The 21,007-nt window shown below is 48.9% G+C and overlaps 1 pseudogene; it reads right to left on the bottom strand.

The window, feature by feature from the left end:
• Positions 1-18,954: 18,954 nt before the first annotated feature.
• Positions 18,955-19,073, bottom strand: LOC134967094 (5S ribosomal RNA; annotated as a pseudogene).
• Between the last annotated feature and the right edge of the window lie 1,934 nt (positions 19,074-21,007).

Here is a 21,007-nt window from a genome sequence, read left to right as displayed (position 1 = left end):
ACTTTCTGGAGACAATTGCTGGTGAATGTCTCCACGGAGGAATTGATTATAATTTATTTTGATGAACATCATCTTCTCCACATTTTCTGGAAGTAACCTCGTACGCCGATTGCTGACAAGGTGAGCGACTGCACTAAACACTCTTTCGGAGTACTCACTGGAGGGTGGGCAACTTAGGTAAAATAAAGCAAGTTTCTGCAAGGGCCTCCAAATTGCCTCTTTTTCCTGCCAGTATACGTACGGACTGTTTGACGTGCCTACTTGGATGCGGTCACTCATATAAACCTCCACCATTCTTTCAATGGTGAGAGAATCATATGCAGTGACAGTAGACGACATGTCAGTAATCGTTGGCAGGTCCTTCAGTCCGGACCAGATGTCAGCACTCGCTCCAGACTGCCCTGCATCACCGCCAGCGGGTGGGCTCGGAATTCTTAGCCTTTTCCTCGCACCCCCAGTTGCGGGAGAATGTGAAGGAGGAGCTGTTGACGGGTCACGTTCCGCTTGACTTGACAATTTTCTCACCAGCAGGTCTTTGAACCTCTGCAGACTTGTGTCTACCGGAAAGGGAGATACAACGTAGGTTTTAAATCTAGGATCGAGCACGGTGGCCAAAATGTAGTGCTCTGATTTCAACAGATTGACCACCCGTGAATCCTGGTTAAGCGAATTAAGGGCTCCATCCACAAGTCCCACATGCCTAGCGGAATCGCTCTGTTTTAGCTCCTCCTTCAATGTCTCCAGCTTCTTCTGCAAAAGCCTGATGAGGGGAATGACCTGACTCAGGTTGGCAGTGTCTGAACTGACTTCACATGTGGCAAGTTCAAAGGGTTGCAGAACCTTGCACAACGTTGAAATCATTCTCCACTGCACTTGAGTCAGGTGCATTCCCCCTCCTTTGCCTATATCGTAGGCAGATGTATAGGCTTGAATGGCCTTTTGCTGCTCCTCCATCCTCTGAAGCATATAGAGGGTTGAATTCCACCACGTTACCACCTCTTTCTTCAGATGATGGCAGGGCAGGTTCAGGAGTGTTTGCTGGTGCTCCAGTCTTCGGTACGTGGTGGCTGAATGCCGAAAGTGGCCCGCAATTCTTCGGGCCACCGACAGCATCTCTTCCACACCCCTGTCGTTTTTTAAATAATTCTGCACCACCAAATTCAATGTATGTGCAAAACATGGGACGTGCTGGAATTTGCCCAGATGTAATGCACGCACAATATTGCTGGCGTTGTCCGATGTCACAAATCCCCAGGAGAGTCCATTTGGGGTAAGCCATTCTGCGATGATGTACCTCAGTTTCCGTAAGAGGTTGTCAGCTGTGTGCCTCTTCTGGAAAGCGGTGATACAAAGCATAGCCTGCCTAGGAACGAGTTGGCGTTTGCGAGATGCTGCTACTTGTGCCGCCGCTGCTATTCTTGCTGCGACAGGCAATACATCTTCCCAGTGGGCTGTCACAGTCATATAGTCTGAGTTTGCCCTGCTCCACTTGTCCACATGTCCGTGGTTGAGTGGACATTGGGTACAACTGCATTTTTTAGGACACTGGTGACTCTTTTTCTGAGGTCTGTGTACATTTTCGGTATCGCCTGCCTAAAGAAATGGAACCTAGATGGTATTTGGTACCGGGGACACAGTATCTCAATCAAGTCTGTAGTTGCCTGTGAATTAACGGTGGACACCTGTTGTCCGCATTTGTGTTAAAATAATTCCACACCGAAGAGGTGATTTTTTTTTGTAATTTGACCAGGCATGTCAATGGCCATATTCGTCCCACGGACAACAGGTGTCTCCCCGGGTGCCTGACTTAAACAAACCACCTCACCATCAGAAGCCTCCTTGTCAATTTCCTCCTCAGCGCCAGCAACACCCATATCCTCATCCTGGTGTACTTCAACAGTGACATCTTCAATTTGACTATCAGAAACTGGACTGCGGGTGCTCCTTCCAGCACTTGCAGGGGGCGTGCAAATGGTGGAAGGCGCCACCTCTTCCCGTCCAGTGTTGGGAAGGTCAGGCATCACAGCCGACACAATTGGACTCTCCTTGGGGATTTGTGATTTAGAAGAACGCACAGTTCTTTGCTGTGCTTTTGCCAGCTTAAGTCTTTTCATTTTTCTAGCGAGAGGATGAGTGCTTCCATCCTCATGTGAAGCTGAACCACTAGCCATGAACATAGGCCAGGGCCTCAGCCGTTCCTTGCCACTCCGTGTCGTAAATGGCATATTGGCAAGTTTACGCTTCTCCTCAGTCGCTTTTAATTTTGATTTTTGGGTCATTTTGCTGAACTTTTGTGTTTTGGATTTTACATGCTCTCTACTATGACATTGGGCATCGGCCTTGGCAGACGACGTTGATGGCATTTCATCGTCTCGGCCATGACTAGTGGCAGCAGCTTCAGTACGAGGTGGAAGTGGATCTAGATCTTTCCCTATTTTACCCTCCACATTTTTGTTCTCCATTTTTTAATATGTGGAATTATATGCCAGTATCAATAGCAATGGCCTACTACTATATATACTGCGCACAACTGAAATGCACCACAGGTATGGATGGATAGTATACTTGACGACACAGAGGTAGGTAGAGCAGTGGCCTACTGTACTGTACTGCTATATATTATATACTGGTGGTCAGCAAACTGTGCAAAACTGAAATGCACCACAGGTATGGATGGATAGTATACTTGACGACACAGAGGTAGGTAGAGCAGTGGCCTACTGTACCGTAATGCTATATATTATATACTGGTGGTCAGCAAACTGTGCAAAACTTAAATGCACCACAGGTATGGATGGATAGTATACTTGACGACACAGAGGTAGGTAGAGCAGTGGCCTACTGTACCGTACTGCTATATATTATATACTGGTGGTCAGCAAACTGTGCAAAACTAAAATGCACCACAGGTATGGATGGATAGTATACTTGACGACACAGAGGTAGGTAGAGCAGTGGCCTACTGTACCGTACTGCTATATATTATATACTGGTGGTCAGCAAACTGTGCAAAACTGAAATGCACCACAGGTATGGATGGATAGTATACTTGACGACACAGAGGTAGGTAGAGCAGTGGCCTTCTGTACCGTACTCCTATATATTATATACTGGTGGTCAGCAAAATTATGCACTGTACTCCTACTATATACTACAATGCAGCACAGATATGGAGCGTTTTTCAGGCAGAGAATGTATAATACTGGTGGTCACTGGTCAGCAAAACTCTGCACTGTACTCCTCCTATATAATACTGCTGGTCCCCAGTCCCAACAATAAAGCAGAGAAGAGAAGTAATAATGCCACTGTATAGGTCATTGGTGCGGCCTCATCTGGAATACTGTGTCCAGTTCTGGAGACCATATCTCCAGAAGGATATAAATACATTAGAGAGTGTACAAAGAAGGGCAACTAAAATGGTGCATGGCCTACATCACAAAACTTACCCGGAAAGGCTAAAAGATCTTAACATGTATAGTATGGAGGAGAGAAGGGAAAGGGGAGACATGATATAAACTTTTAAATATACCAAATAGAGATGAGCCCCTGAAATTTTTCGGGTTTTGTGTTTTGGTTTTGGGTTCGGTTCCGCGGCCGTGTTTTGGGTTCGAACGCGTTTTGGCAAAACCTCACCGAATTTTTTTTGTCGGATTCGGGTGTGTTTTGGATTCGGGTGTTTTTTTCAAAAAACACTAAAAAACAGCTTAAATCATAGAATTTGGGGGTCATTTTGATCCCAAAGTATTATTAACCTCAAAAACCATAATTTACACTCATTTTCAGTCTATTCTGAATACCTCACACCTCACAATATTATTTTTAGTCCTAAAATTTGCACCGAGGTCGCTGTGTGAGTAAGATAAGCGACCCTAGTGGCCGACACAAACACCGGGCCCATCTAGGAGTGGCACTGCAGTGTCACGCAGGATGTCCCTTCCAAAAAACCCTCCCCAAACAGCACATGACGCAAAGAAAAAAAGAGGCGCAATGAGGTAGCTGTGTGAGTAAGATTAGCGACCCTAGTGGCCGACACAAACACCGGGCCCATCTAGGAGTGGCACTGCAGTGTCACGCAGGATGTCCCTTCCAAAAAACCCTCCCCAATCAGCACATGATGCAAAGAAAAAGAAAAGAAAAAAGAGGTGCAAGATGGAATTGTCCTTGGGCCCTCCCACCCACCCTTATGTTGTATAAACAAAACAGGACATGCACACTTTAACCAACCCATCATTTCAGTGACAGGGTCTGCCACACGACTATGACTGATATGACGGGTTGGTTTGGACCCCCCCCAAAAAAGAAGCAATTAATCTCTCCTTGCACAAACTGGCTCTACAGAGGCAAGATGTCCACCTCATCTTCACCCTCCGATATATCACCGTGTACATCCCCCTCCTCACAGATTATCAATTCGTCCCCACTGGAATCCACCATCTCAGCTCCCTGTGTACTTTGTGGAGGCAATTGCTGCTGGTCAATGTCTCCGCGGAGGAATTGATTATAATTCATTTTAATGAACATCATCTTCTCCACATTTTCTGGATGTAACCTCGTACGCCGATTGCTGACAAGGTGAGCGGCGGCACTAAACACTCTTTCGGAGTACACACTTGTGGGAGGGCAACTTAGGTAGAATAAAGCCAGTTTGTGCAAGGGCCTCCAAATTGCCTCTTTTTCCTGCCAGTATAAGTACGGACTGTGTGACGTGCCTACTTGGATGCGGTCACTCATATAATCCTCCACCATTCTATCAATGTTGAGAGAATCATATGCAGTGACAGTAGACGACATGTCCGTAATCGTTGTCAGGTCCTTCAGTCCGGACCAGATGTCAGCATCAGCAGTCGCTCCAGACTGCCCTGCATCACCGCCAGCGGGTGGGCTCGGAATTCTGAGCCTTTTCCTCGCACCCCCAGTTGCGGGAGAATGTGAAGGAGGAGATGTTGACAGGTCGCGTTCCGCTTGACTTGACAATTTTGTCACCAGCAGGTCTTTCAACCCCAGCAGACCTGTGTCTGCCGGAAAGAGAGATCCAAGGTAGGCTTTAAATCTAGGATCGAGCACGGTGGCCAAAATGTAGTGCTCTGATTTCAACAGATTGACCACCCGTGAATCCTTGTTAAGCGAATTAAGGGCTGCATCCACAAGTCCCACATGCCTAGCGGAATCGCTCCCTTTTAGCTCCTTCTTCAATGCCTCCAGCTTCTTCTGCAAAAGCCTGATGAGGGGAATGACCTGACTCAGGCTGGCAGTGTCTGAACTGACTTCACGTGTGGCAAGTTCAAAGGGCATCAGAACCTTGCACAACGTTGAAATCATTCTCCACTGCACTTGAGACAGGTGCATTCCACCTACTATATCGTGCTCAATTGTATAGGCTTGAATGGCCTTTTGCTGCTCCTCCAACCTCTGAAGCATATAGAGGGTTGAATTCCACCTCGTTACCACTTCTTGCTTCAGATGATGGCAGGGCAGGTTCAGTAGTTTTTGGTGGTGCTCCAGTCTTCTGTATGTGGTGCCTGTACGCCGAAAGTGTCCCGCAATTTTTCTGGCCACCGACAGCATCTCTTGCACGCCCCTGTCGTTTTTTAAAAAATTCTGCACCACCAAATTCAAGGTATGTGCAAAACATGGGACGTGCTGGAATTTGCCCATATTTAATGCACACACAATATTGCTGGCGTTGTCCGATGCCACAAATCCACAGGAGAGTCCAATTGGGGTAAGCCATTCCGCGATGATCTTCCTCAGTTGCCGTAAGAGGTTTTCAGCTGTGTGCGTATTCTGGAAAGCGGTGATACAAAGTGTAGCCTGCCTAGGAAAGAGTTGGCGTTTGCGAGATGCTGCTACTGGTGCCGCCGCTGCTGTTCTTGCGGCGGGAGTCCATACATCAACCCAGTGGGCTGTCACAGTCATATAGTCCTGACCCTGCCCTGCTCCACTTGTCCACATGTCCGTGTTTAAGTGGACATTGGGTACAACTGCATTTTTTAGGACACTGGTGAGTCTTTTTCTGACGTCCGTGTACATTCTCGGTATCGCCTGCCTAGAGAAGTGGAACCTAGATGGTATTTGGTAACGGGGGCACACTGCCTCAATAAATTGTCTAGTTCCCTGTGAACTAACGGCGGATACCGGACGCACGTCTAACACCAACATAGTTGTCAAGGACTCAGTTATCCGCTTTGCAGTAGGATGACTGCTGTGATATTTCATCTTCCTCGCAAAGGACTGTTGAACAGTCAATTGCTTACTGGAAGTAGTACAAGTGGGCTTACGACTTCCCCTCTGGGATGACCATCGACTCCCAGCGGCAACAACAGCAGCGCCAGCAGCAGTAGGCGTTACACGCAAGGATGCATCGGAGGAATCCCAGGCAGGAGAGGACTCGTCAGAATTGCCAGTGACATGGCCTGCAGGACTATTGGCATTCCTGGGGAAGGAGGAAATTGACACTGAGGGAGTTGGTGGGGTGGTTTGCGTGAGCTTGGTTACAAGAGGGAGGGATTTACTGGTCAGTGGACTGCTTCCGCTGTCACCCAAAGTTTTTGAACTTGTCACTGACTTATTATGAATGCGCTGCAGGTGACGTATAAGGGAGGATGTTCCGAGGTGGTTAACGTCCTTACCCCTACTTATTACAGCTTGACAAAGGGAACACACGGCTTGACACCTGTTGTCCGCATTTCTGGTGAAATACCTCCACACCGAAGAGCTGATTTTTTTGGTATTTTCACCTGGCATGTCAACGGCCATATTCCTCCCACGGACAACAGGTGTCTCCCCGGGTGCCTGACTTAAACAAACCACATCACCATCAGAATCCTCCTGGTCAATTTCCTCCCCAGCGCCAGCAACACCCATATCCTCCTCATCCTGGTGTACTTCAACACTGACATCTTCAATCTGACTATCAGGAACTGGACTGCGGGTGCTCCTTCCAGCACTTGCAGGGGGCGTGCAAATGGTGGAAGGCGCATGCTCTTCACGTCCAGTGTTGGGAAGGTCAGGCATCGCAACCGACACAATTGGACTCTCCTTGTGGATTTGGGATTTCGAAGAATGCACAGTTCTTTGCTGTGCTGCTTTTGCCAGCTTGAGTCTTTTCATTTTTCTAGCGAGAGGCTGAGTGCTTCCATCCTCATGTGAAGCTGAACCACTAGCCATGAACATAGGCCAGGGCCTCAGCCGTTCCTTGCCACTCCGTGTGGTAAATGGCATATTGGCAAGTTTACGCTTCTCCTCCGACAATTTTATTTTAGGTTTTGGAGTCCTTTTTTTACTGATATTTGGTGTTTTGGATTTGACATGCTCTGTACTATGACATTGGGCATCGGCCTTGGCAGACGACGTTGCTGGCATTTCATCGTCTCGGCCATGACTAGTGGCAGCAGCTTCAGCACGAGGTGGAAGTGGATCTTGATCTTTCCCTAATTTTGGAACCTCAACATTTTTGTTCTCCATATTTTAATAGGCACAACTAAAAGGCACCTCAGGTAAACAATGGAGATGGATGGATTGGATACTAGTATACAATTATGGACGGGCTGCCGAGTGCCGACACAGAGGTAGCCACAGCCGTGAACTACCGCACTGTACTGTGTCTGCTGCTAATATATAGACTGGTTGATAAAGAGATAGTATACTCGTAACTAGTATGTATGTATAAAGAAAGAAAAAAAAACCACGGTTAGGTGGTATATACAATTATGGACGGGCTGCCGAGTGCCGACACAGAGGTAGCCACAGCCGTGAACTACCGCACTGTACTGTGTCTGCTGCTAATATATAGACTGGTTGATAAAGAGATAGTATACTCGTAACTAGTATGTATGTATAAAGAAAGAAAAAAAAACCACGGTTAGGTGGTATATACAATTATGGACGGGCTGCCGAGTGCCGACACAGAGGTAGCCACAGCCGTGAACTACCGCACTGTACTGTGTCTGCTGCTAATATATAGACTGGTTGATAAAGAGATAGTATACTCGTAACTAGTATGTATGTATAAAGAAAGAAAAAAAAACCACGGTTAGGTGGTATATACAATTATGGACGGGCTGCCGAGTGCCGACACAGAGGTAGCCACAGCCGTGAACTACCGCACTGTACTGTGTCTGCTGCTAATATATAGACTGGTTGATAAAGAGATAGTATACTCGTAACTAGTATGTATGTATAAAGAAAGAAAAAAAAACCACGGTTAGGTGGTATATACAATTATGGACGGGCTGCCGAGTGCCGACACAGAGGTAGCCACAGCCGTGAACTACCGCACTGTACTGTGTCTGCTGCTAATATATAGACTGGTTGATAAAGAGATAGTATACTCGTAACTAGTATGTATGTATAAAGAAAGAAAAAAAAACCACGGTTAGGTGGTATATACAATTATGGACGGGCTGCCGAGTGCCGACACAGAGGTAGCCACAGCCGTGAACTACCGCACTGTACTGTGTCTGCTGCTAATATATAGACTGGTTGATAAAGAGATAGTATACTCGTAACTAGTATGTATGTATAAAGAAAGAAAAAAAAACCACGGTTAGGTGGTATATACAATTATGGACGGGCTGCCGAGTGCCGACACAGAGGTAGCCACAGCCGTGAACTACCGCACTGTACTGTGTCTGCTGCTAATATAGACTGGTTGATAAAGAGATAGTATACTCGTAACTAGTATGTATGTATAAAGAAAGAAAAAAAAACCACGGTTAGGTGGTATATACAATTATGGACGGGCTGCCGAGTGCCGACACAGAGGTAGCCACAGCCGTGAACTACCGCACTGTACTGTGTCTGCTGCTAATATAGACTGGTTGATAAAGAGATAGTATACTACTAATATTATATATACTGGTGGTCAGGTCACTGGTCACTAGTCACACTGGCAGTGGCACTCCTGCAGCAAAAGTGTGCACTGTTTAATTTTAATATAATATTATGTACTCCTGGCTCCTGCTATAACCTATAACTGGCACTGCAGTAGTGCTCCCCAGTCTCCCCCACAATTATAAGCTGTGTGAGCTGAGCAGTCAGACAGATATATAATATATATAGATGATGATGCAGCACACTGGCCTGAGCCTGAGCAGTGCACACAGATATGGTATGTGACTGACTGAGTCACTGTGTGTATCGCTTTTTTCAGGCAGAGAACGGATATATTAAATAAACTGCACTGTGTGTCTGGTGGTCACTCACTATATAATATATTATGTACTCCTGGCTCCTGCTATAACCTATAACTGGCACTGCAGTAGTGCTCCCCAGTCTCCCCCACAATTATAAGCTGTGTGAGCTGAGCAGTCAGACAGATATATATAATATTATATATAGATAATAGATGATGCAGCACACTGGCCTGAGCCTGAGCAGTGCACACAGATATGGTATGTGACTGAGTCACTGTGTGCTGTGTATCGCTTTTTTCAGGCAGAGAACGGATTATAAATAAAACTGGTGGTCACTATCAGCAAAACTCTGCACTGTACTGAGTACTCCTAATGCTCCCCAAAATTAGTAAATCAAGTGTCTCTCTAATCTATTCTAAACGGAGAGGACGCCAGCCACGTCCTCTCCCTATCAATCTCAATGCACGTGTGAAAATGGCGGCGACGCGCGGCTCCTTATATAGAATCCGAGTCTCGCGATAGAATCCGAGCCTCGCGAGAATCCGACAGCGTCATGATGACGTTCGGGCGCGCTCGGGTTAACCGAGCAAGGCGGGAAGATCCGAGTCGCTCGGACCCGTGAAAAAAAACATGAAGTTCTGGCGGGTTCGGATTCAGAGAAACCGAACCCGCTCATCTCTAATACCAAAGGTTTTAACAAAGTTCAGGAGGGAAACATTCTTCAAAGGAAGAGAAGTATTAGAACTCGAGGACATACACTGAAACTGGAGGGAGGCAGGTTCAGGGGAAATTTAAGGAAAAATTACTTCACAGAAAGGGTAGTGGATAAGTGGAATAGCCTCCCATCAGAGGTGGTAGAGGCTAAGACTGTAGAGCAATTTAAACATGCTTGGGATAGGCATATAAAAATCCTTACAAAGAATTAAGGTTCAAAAAGGGTTGAGATTACCTTAAGGATAAAAAAAAGGGCAGACTAGATGGGCCAAGTGGTTCTTATCTGCCGTCAAATTCTATGTTTCTATGTTTCTAAGCTGCGCTGATACTCTGCTGTAGTAGCTGTACTGAGACTCCAGACTGACAAGTGGCTGTGCTGTATAAAGTGACTGTATATAGGGGGCACGCTGCATGCTGTTGTATGTAGCGCTGTAATCTGCTGTAAATTGTACAGGTTGGTAGTGGTATACTTTACCCTAGTGTGCTTTGTTCACGTGCATCTATAAGCTCTGTGATCCATGAAGTTCGGACAGAGCTGCAAGTTTAAAAACAGAAAAAAATAATTTTATCTCCTATATATTTGCCTTGTCTGTGCCTGGCCCTCTAACGCTGGGCGGAGTCACAGCGGTGGGCAGAGTCACAGAGCCCACCCACATGTGCAGCAAGTCTCTGTACAGAGTGTTAGGTCCTGCTGCCTGTCCGCCATCAGCAACTCGGACTCCCCGGCCGCTGCGCCAGGGGCACAACACTGCCACCGACATACACACTTACGAGGGACGGGTGGTGCAGGTGAAGCCTTTCGTAGCCCTCCCTGACCCGCGCACACAGACCCGGCGCCTCCTCCACGCACGGTGACAGGGGGGTCAGAGGGGTCCCCGGGGGTGAAGTACACAGTTTTACAGTTTTACAATTGCCGTCCGACGCCGCCGCCCGCCCCGCCTCCCCCCCCCCCCCCCACACACACACCTTAGGCTGTCACTACGTTCGGCTCGGTCGTGCCGCTGCCCTTCCCACCAGAACTGCCGCAGATGCAGTGGCTCATGCAGCACTGAGCCAGCGCTGCGGTATGCACACCTCTGCCCCAGCCTCCCGCTGGCGCCGAACACAAGGAGAGTGTCAATGTCGTCAGAAGGGGGGACACCAAAGTGCCAGCTGTACCAGTGAGGCCACGCCCCCTTTTAAATTTAGCCATGCCCCCTTTTCGGCCGCCGCGCTGCACGGGGGGGAGGCATATATAAACGCATGTGTATGTGTGTTGAGGAGGGGTGCTAGGGTGCTTTGGAGGGGAGGGTGGGGGGGGCCCAAGCTGTCACTGTACAGGGCCCCAAGTATTCAGTTGCCGCCCGTTCGCACGCCACATTCCAACGCTGCCTCCCTCCATCCCCAGACGCTCTAACTCCACAACACACGGCCGGCCCGACAGCCCACAGACGGGGGATGAAACGGACAGAGTGCGTGATACTGTGGGGGGAGATATCTCTGGACGCAGCACCAATTTCACAGGTGAGAGAGCACCGCTGTGAGTGTCGGGGGCAAACTGGGAGCCAGGAGAGAGCTCTGCCACCCCGGTCTCACCCTTCTGGTGTCCACCCCCTCCACAACTTAACATGCTCTCTTCGTCAGCTTCCTCTCTGGGGACTCCCCTCCCTACCACCCCACGTCTCTGTATCCCCTCCCTACCGCCCCGCGTCTCTCTGTCCCCTCCCTACCGCCCTGCATCTCTGTATTCCCGACCCACGTCTCTATATCCCCTCCCTACCGCCCCGCGTCTCTCTGTCCCCTCCCTACCGCCCTGTGTCTCTGAATTCCTTCCCTACCGCCCTGCGTCTCTGCATTCCCGCCTGCGTCTCTGTATCCCCTCCCTACCGCCCTGCGTCTCTGTATTCCCGCCTGCGTCTCTGTATCCCCTCCCTACCGCCCTGCATCTCTGTATTCCCGCCCGCGTCTCTGTATCCCCTCCCTACCCCCCCGCGTCTCTCTGTCCCCTCCCTACCGCCCTGCGTCTCTGTATTCCCGCCTGCGTCTCTGTATCCCCTCCCTACCGCCCTGCATCTCTGTATTCCCGCCCGCGTCTCTGTATCCCCTCCCTACCGCCCCGCGTCTCTCTGTCCCCTCCCTACCGCCCTGCGTCTCTGTATTCCCGCCTGCGTCTCTGTATCCCCTCCCGACCGCCTTGCGTCTCTCTGTCTGCTCCCTACCGGCCTGCGTCTCTGTATCCCCTCCCTACCGCCCTGCTTCTCTGTATTCCCGCCCCGCGTCTCTGTATCCCCTCCCTACCGCCCCGCCTCTCTCTGTCCCTTACCTGCCGCCCCACGTCTCTCTATCCCCTCCCTACCACCCTGCGTCTCTGTATTCCCGCCCGCGTCTCTGTATCCCCTCCCTACCGCCCCGCGTCTCTCTGTCCCTTCCCTGCCGCCCAACGTCTCTGTATCCCCTCCCTACAGCCCTGCGCCTCTGTATTATCGCCCTGCGTCTCTGTATCCCCTCCCTACCACCCTGCGTCTCTATATCCCCTCCCTACCGCTCTGTGTCTCTGTATCCACTCCCTACTGCCCTGTGTCTCTGTATCCACTCCCTACCGCCCTGCGTCTCTGTATCCCCTCCCTACCGCCCTGCGTCTCTGTATTCCCGCCCTAGGTCTCTGTATCCCCTCCCTACCACCCTGTGTCTCTGCATCCCCTCCCTACCGCCCTGCGTCTCTGTATTCCCGCCGTGCATCTCTGTATTCCCGCCCTGCGTCTCTGTATTCCCGCCCTGCGTCTCTGCATTCCCGCCCTGCGTCTCTGTATCCCCTCCCTACCGCCCTGCGTCTCTGTATTCCCGCCCTGCGTCTCTGCATTCCCGCCCTGCGTCTCTGCATTACCACCCTGCGTCTCTGTATCCCCTCCCTACCACCCTGCGTCTCTGTATCCCCTCCCTACCGCCCTGCGTCTCTGTATCCCCTCCCTACCGCCCTGCATCTCTGTATCCCCTCCCTACCGCCCTGTGTCTCTGTATCCACTCCCTACCGCCCTGTGTCTCTGTATCCCCTCCCTGCCGCCCCACATCTCTGTATCCCCTCCCTACCGCCCTGCGTCTCTGTATTACCTCCCTGCATCTCTGTATCCCCTCCCTACCACCCTGTGTCTCTGTATCCACTCCCTACTGCCCTGTGTCTCTGTATCCACTCCCTACCGCCCTGAGTCTCTGTATCCCCTTCCTACTGCCCTGCGTCTCTGTATCCCCTCCCTACCACCCTGTGTCTCTGCATCCCCTCCCTACTGCCCTGCTTCTCTGTATTCCCGCCCTGCGTCTCTGTATTCCCGCCCTGCGTCTCTGCATTCCCGCCCTGCGTCCCTGTATCCCCTCCCTACCGCCCTGCGTCTCTGTATTCCCGCCCTGCGTCTCTGTATTCCCGCCCTGCGTCTCTGCATTACCACCCTGCGTCTCTGTATCCCCTCCCTACCACCCTGCGTCTCTTTATCCCCTCCCTACCGCCCTGCGTCTCTCTATCCGCTCCCTACCGCCCTGCGTCTCTCTATCCCCTCCCTACCGCCCTGCGTCTCTGTATTCCCGCCCTGCGTCTCTGTATCCCCTCCCTACCGCCCTGCGTCTCTGTATCCCCTCCCTACCAATCCGCGTCTCTCTGTCCCCTCCCTACCGCCCTGCGTCTCTGTATCCCCTCCCTACCGCCCTGCGTCTCTGTATCCCCTCCCTACCACTCTGCGTCTCTGTATCCCCTCCCTACCGCCCCGCGTCTCTGTATGCCCTCCCTACCGCCCCATATCACAGTATTCCCTCCCTTCCGCCCTGCGTCTCTGTATCCCCTCCCTACCGCCCTGCGTCTCTGTATCCCCTCCCAACCGCCCAGCGTCTCTGTATCCCCTCCCTACCGCCTGCCTCTCTCTGTCCCCTCCCTAACGCCCCGCCTCTCTCTGTCCCCTCCTTACCGCCCGCCTCTCTCTGTCCCCTCCCTACCACCCAGCGTCTCTGTATCCCCTCCCTACCGCCCCTCTGTATCCCCTCCCTACCGCCCAGCGTCTCTGTATCCCATCCCTACCGCCCCACGTCTCTGTGTCCCCTCCTTATCCCCCTGTGCCCATACAGGGTCCATACCACCGGCTTCTGGATACCCCCCTGACAAACCCTCACCAGGAGGACAGGAGCCGTAACTCCCTGTGGTGCCCCCCGTAGTTACCGGTATATCGGTGATGCTCCACTCTGCCGCCTCCTCCCTATCCCTCACACAGCAAGCGCATGACCGCGCTGCCCTAGGCCATTGGCCCTGGGAGCAGCGCCAGGCTCCGCACCCTCCTCCTACTGCACCTGAGGGGGCGCGCACATAGCAGAGGGAACTGGTGCACCTGTGGCCGCGTGGAGGGCTCGCGTGCGCAACATGTCCGCATCACTACACCTGAAGGATGGTACGGTGTAGAGAGAGGACACAACTGCCCCTTTTCCGCATTGTAGCAGCACTCCTCTGTGTCTGATGACACCATATACCTCTTCATGCGGGTATGTCTATATCACATACATCCTTATCCGTGTCCTATATATTGTTACACATACAATCACATAGTTATAGGTCCCGCACCCCCCCACCTGCATCCACCCCCCCTCCACCCGCAGCATCTACAGACTCCCTGCCTCATCATCGTGCCCTGCAGCCACTCTTCACGCCATCGCAAGGGACTACTCCCCCCTCACCATCGGACGCCCTTTCGTCGCGCAATATTTAACCACTAACAAACCTAGGAAGGCAGGTAATACTCCATATAATACAAATATTGAACCCCAGCAAAGCGGCCTGGGGTTAAGGGGCATAGCCCCTTTCGACGGGCGCGATGAAGCACCTAGTATATATATATATATATATATACATACATACAGTAGTCGAAGTAGAAATTTTGAAGTGGGGGTATGCAAAAGTCAAGGATGATGTGATCACCCAAAAAAGGGGGCATGGTCACCCAAAAGGGGGCGTGTCCCGTGTAGTAGAACCCCTTATACTATCTAGTACTGTGTTAGGGTCTCCTGCCCTGTGCTGCCACGTCGTCATGGCAACCGGGAGACAAGTGCTAGCGGAGTAACCTGAGCGCAGCTGATACTCCGGTTCGGGTCTTTTGCTGTGCAGTGGTTACAGGCTCTGTGCACGGCAGGGGATCCGGTGCTGGTTTTTGTGCTCACAGTCTGTGAGGTCTGAGTGGGGCGTGGACAGCACCTGCTTTATAAGGCCTCTTCTCAGGTTAAGCAGATGCTGCTGAATCTTTGTTGGTTAGTCAGTTCCTGAAAGTTAGCCAGTACTGTGTAGCTTTGTATTTGTTGTTGCTTACTGCAAATAGGCCTGGGGATTTGGTACTACACTCTGCCAATCCAGACCTAGCAGTAAGACTGGAGTCAGTCGTTTAACCTGCTGGGGTTCTTTTGCTACTCTGTGAACTTAGCAGGTTTGCGGCTGTATTCTCAGACTGCCTGCCTAAATCCTGTCTCACTGTGCAAGGTGTTCAGGTATTCAGTTTAGTGGCAGTAAGCTGAACCTGTGCACTGCAAGTGATGATTAGGATTGTGGAGACTCTCCTTGTGTCTATCATTCCATCTCTGACCAAGGAGTTTACTGCCACACCCGTTGGTAACCCTTTAGGGTTTTGCTGTTGCCCTTAGCAACAGCATTTCGGGTTCTCTACGTATTAAAACACAACATCTTGCTTTTTTCATCTGAGCATTCCTAATAATAGGGAGACACCCAGTTTCTTAGCCTCTGGGCTTCTCTGTTCACTTTGTGTTTATTTTGTTACCCTATCACCTTCTGTGTACGTAATGTCATATTCCCCAGTCTGTCTGTGAGTTCATTTGTTTTGCATCCCTATCCGTTCAGACACCAGTACATTCCTGCAGGCACTGGTGTGCATAACAGTTCAGACACCAGTACATTCCTGCAGGCACTGGTGTGCATAACATACTGGTGCCCCTTTCACTTTACAGCACACGGTACGAGCTGAAATTCACATTATACCACACGGTACGAGCCGAAATTCACATTGTAGCACACTGAATGAGCCAAAATTCACATTGTAGCACACTGAATGAGCCGAAATTCACCTTGTAGCACACTGAATGAGCTGAAATTCACATTGTAGCACACTGAATAAGCCGAAATTCACATTGTAGCACACTGAATGAGTCGAAATTCACCTTGTAGCACACTGAATGAGCCGAAATTCACATTGTAGCACACTGAATGAGCCGAAATTCACATTATAGCACACTGAATGAGCTGAAATTGTGACAGCAGGGACAGCCAGAGTGACAACAAGGAGGGAGAGAGTGACGACAGGGAGAGAGAGAGAGTGACGACAGGGAGAGAGAGAGTGATGACAGGGAGAGAGAGAGAGAGTGACGAGAGGGAGAGAGAGTGATGACAGGGAGAGAGAGAGTGAAGACAGGAGAGAGAGTGATGACAGGGAGAGAGAGAGTTACGACAGGGAGAGAGAGAGAGTGACGACAGGGAGAGAGAGAGTGACGACAGGGAGAGAGTGACGACAGGGAGAGAGAAAGAGAGTGACAACAGGAAGAGTGAGAGAGTGACGACAGGGAGAGAGAGAGAGAGAGAGAGAGAGACGACAGGGAGAGAGAGAGTGATGACAGGGAGAGAGAGAGTGACGACAGGGAGAGAGAATGACGACAGGGAGAGAGAGAGTGACGACAGGGAGAGAGAGAGTGACGACAGGGAGAGAGAGAGAGACGACAGGGAAAGAGAGAGACGACAGGGAGAGAGATGACAGGGAGAGGCGACAGGGAGAGAGAGAGACGACAGGGAGAGAGACGACAGGGAGAGAGATGACAGTGATGACAGGGAGAGAGACGACAGTGACGACAGGGTGAGAGACGATAGTGACGACAGGGAGAGAGACGACAATGACGACAGGGAGAGAGAGGACAGTGATGACAGGGAGAGAGAAGACAGTGACGACAGTGACGACCGGGAGAGTGACGACAGTGACAACAGGGAGAGTGACGACAGTGACAACAGGGAGAGTGACAACAGTGACGACAGGGAGAGTGACAACAGTGACAGCAGGGAGAGAGGTGACAGCAGGGGAACATTACTTCATTTGTTGCTGACAGCGGTGAGCGGTGGCTGCTGGCGACGTCGGGTGGCTAGTGGCAGGCCGCGGGCACCAGGCAGCTGGTGGCGGGCGGCTAAGGAGCGGCGGTGGCGGGCGGCTGGTGAGCGGCATGCGCGGGCTGCTGGCGGCGGTGAGCTACTACAGTGCTCTACACAGTCGCTGCGCAGGGGCGGGGAGCACCATGTGCAGCAGGATGGCCACTTCCCTCGCCTCCTGCTGCACTTTCATGGGCACATTTCCGGGTCAGTGAAAGAAGTGACGGTATACCATACCGTCGTATACTGCCCCACTTCGACCACTGTATATATATATATATATATGTGCAAAAAGAAGCTGGCAGCGCCACAGATACAGTATCTAAGGTTTATAAACAACAGTAGAGGAAAAAATATATATATGTTCTGTAGTAAATAGCAGAACAACACCTGATGGACACTCCCTTATGCAGTTTAGGGCGTCAGCTCAGGCACCTCAAAAAATTGTAAGCACTGGTATATATGCCTACTGGTTTCTAAAAATGGTGGGGGGGGGGATGAGGTATTTCAAGCGACCAAGGTGTCTAATCAATGATGAAGAAAAACAGGTACTATAAAATAGTAGAATTTAATATTAGGAGTACAAAGCACTAAAAAAGAGTAACATGCAAAAAAAATGGAATTAAAATGTAGCTAAGTCGGTACAAAAAAGAAGTAAAAAGGGAAGGGGGTTTAGGCTAAAAAATATCAAGGGCACACGTATCAGAATTCATAAGAATACATAAAAAACACTAAAAAAAAAATTTTTTTTAAATACAAAATGCATAGGATAAAACACAGGAAAAGGTGAGGAGAGGTAGCTTATCTTTTAAGAGTATGAGATGAAATCAGAATGTCACCCAACGCGTTTCGTCCCTCATGGACTTCATCAAAGGGTAATGTAATGCTAGAGACAGAACATATTTATACCTTAAGACTATGGGAAGTGCTGCTGACATCACTTCCTGTTGGATTAATTGGTAAACACAGACCTATAGTAAAAATGCGAATCTGTGCGGGTACATGTGAAGGGAATATAATGGAGAATATTGCTAGTATGTTTTCTAGTTAAAACGAGACATAATTTAGGTTTAAAACATCAAAAAACGGGTGTATCCGTCCACTTCCGGTTCGGAGTATGTTGCTGATGACATCCGCCCCATGTCCGCCCCACTTCCGGCGGCTGTGAAATGCTTCTGCGCATGCGCCTAGTAGGCACAGACGTGATAGACAATGTCCGTGCATTAGCTTCTTAGTTGGAGCGGCGGCCATCTTTTTGGTTATTTATGTGAGATGCGTCACAGTGCTTCCGTGATGCAAAGTTCTGTTTGATGCTTTTAAAGTCGTAAATGCGTCCATAGAGGTGGTGTGGCTCCCCATCGGGTATATAAAGGGAAAAGAAATACTTCATTCAGATGGCAGCAAAAAACGGAGGATAATAGAAATGAAATGTTTATATATATATGGGGAGAAATAAATGAAGCATATATATCATAAGTGGAGATGGAAAAACATCAATTATTCATATATGAATGATGGTAAATGAAACAATATATATATATATATTTGAAGAGGCAAAATGAAGAAAGATGAAAATAAAATAAAAATAAAAATAAAATGAAAATGTATGCAAATGAAACATAAATAAAAGTAGAAATAATAAAATAAAAATGAAAATGGAAATGAAAATTATAGCCGCATTGGTAGATGAAAGGCGGGAGGGAGGGAGGGAGGGAGAGGGGACTGGGAGGGACGGAGGAGGGAAAGTAAGGGGGAACTCATGAAAACTCGGGAACCGGGTGAAGACTGATGATGAGTCAATGGGTAATACCATTAAGAAAGTTTAAACTAGTTGTATGGAACTTAGTGGGATTCATCTTGCGAGAGTGAAAGTACTGGGTGATACTAGGTCCATACGTACTACGGACCAGAAAAACATCCATAAGCTACTGAGAGTTTGTCAGAAGTTTCCCCTTTTTGCCTCTATGTTTACAACACCCGGTCTCCCAAGGAGGTCTCCCATCCTTGTACTGACCGGGCCCATCCTTGCTTAGCTTCCAAGATCGGACGTTGTTGGGCGTCCCCAAGGAGGTATGGTTGTAATGTTTATGGCTGGGTTGGAAACATGTCCTCTCAGTTCAAAGGATGGCACTACTTGCCCAGAAGTTGGGGGAGTGTAGTGAAAGCAGGAACTACCAAGGTAGGATGAGAGATGTGAGGGCTTGTAATAGGGAAGGTGGAAGTTATAAAATTGACACATGCGGGTGTCCTACCAAGTGTAGTGGTAACTAACCCGCCACTGATGTTCCCTGGCGAACTCCCAAACAGGTACTGATCAGTTCGAGTTGTTGACCATATAATAAGATACGCCCCACCAAGGTGGTGATGTTCATGCGGATCAAGAGAGAAGGGAAGGGAGAGGTAAGCGTAAGGGTGGGAGTGGCTTAAATTATAAAAAAGGTGCTATCTCGTACCCTTCGTTGAAACCATCCGGATGGAGAGTATTAAGTTCGTATATCCAATACATCTCTCTCCTGGAAAGGAGATTTGAAAGGTCTCCTCCTCTGGCTCCCAGTGCTACTAGTTCGATGCCTTTGTATGTTAATGTCTCTGGATCCGAGTTATGGAAAAGATGGAAATGTTTGGAAACTGCATGGGTGAGGACTTTGTTCTTAATATTCCTAACGTGTTCCTGGATGCGTATTTTAAGGGGTCTTTTAGTTTTCCCTATATACTTCAGTTTACATGGACACTCCAGAAGGTATATTACTGACGAGGTGTTGCAATTGATGAATTGTTTAATCTGATACTCCTTTTGGGTTTGAGTATTTTGGAAAGACTTTCTGTTTGGATGGAGGTATCTACATATGTTACACCTCCCGCATTTGAAGCTTCCTTTGCATTTTGGCATAATGCTTGTGGCTGATGGATTCTTCAACATGCTAGGAGCTAGTGTGTCTTTGAGACTCCGAGATTTGCGAAAGACCATTTTAGGCTCTTTGGTGAGATAATTCTTCAGTATAGGGTCCATGAGGAGTATATTCCAATGTTTCTTGAGGACATTCTTAATAAGATTCTCGTGTCTGCTGTACGTTGTGATGAATTTAACTGTGTCTTCCTTGATGTTCTTGGATTTGTATTTGAGAAGATCCGTTCTTTTTGCAGCTTTAGCCTTGAGAGTGGCTTCTTCCAGAAGTCGGATAGGGTACCCCTTGTCCTTGAATCTTCCTTTATACACTTCAAGTTGTTGATCTCTGTCCTCAATCTTCTTGCAGTTCCGTGTTATTCTTGTGAATTGGGATAGGGGGGTATTGTCTTTCCATTGTTTGCGGTGGTTGCTCTTGTAGTGAACGTAGCTGTTCATATCTACCTTCTTTATGAAGTTGCTTGTGATAATTTCCTTCATTTGCATACATTTTCATTTTATTTTTATTTTTATTTTATTTTCATCTTTCTTCATTTTGCCTCTTCAAATATATATATATATATTGTTTCATTTACCATCATTCATATATGAATAATTGATGTTTTTCCATCTCCACTTATGATATATATGCTTCATTTATTTCTCCCCATATATATATAAACATTTCATTTCTATTATCCTCCGTTTTTTGCTGCCATCTGAATGAAGTATTTCTTTTCCCTTTATATACCCGATGGGGAGCCACACCACCTCTATGGACGCATTTACGACTTTAAAAGCATCAAACAGAACTTTGCATCACGGAAGCACTGTGACGCATCTCACATAAATAACCAAAAAGATGGCCGCCGCTCCAACTAAGAAGCTAATGCACGGACATTGTCTATCACGTCTGTGCCTACTAGGCGCATGCGCAGAAGCATTTCACAGCCGCCGGAAGTGAGGCGGACATGGGGCGGATGTCATCAGCAACATACTCCGGACCGGAAGTGGACGGATACACCCGTTTTTTGATGTTTTAAACCTAAATTATGTCTCGTTTTAACTAGAAAACATACTAGCAATATTCTCCATTATATTCCCTTCACATGTACCCGCACAGATTCGCATTTT

Source organism: Pseudophryne corroboree, chromosome 10, assembly GCF_028390025.1.
Source record: "Pseudophryne corroboree isolate aPseCor3 chromosome 10, aPseCor3.hap2, whole genome shotgun sequence".
Lineage (NCBI taxonomy): Eukaryota > Metazoa > Chordata > Amphibia > Anura > Myobatrachidae > Pseudophryne > Pseudophryne corroboree.
This window is presented reverse-complemented; position numbering and strand designations above follow the sequence as displayed.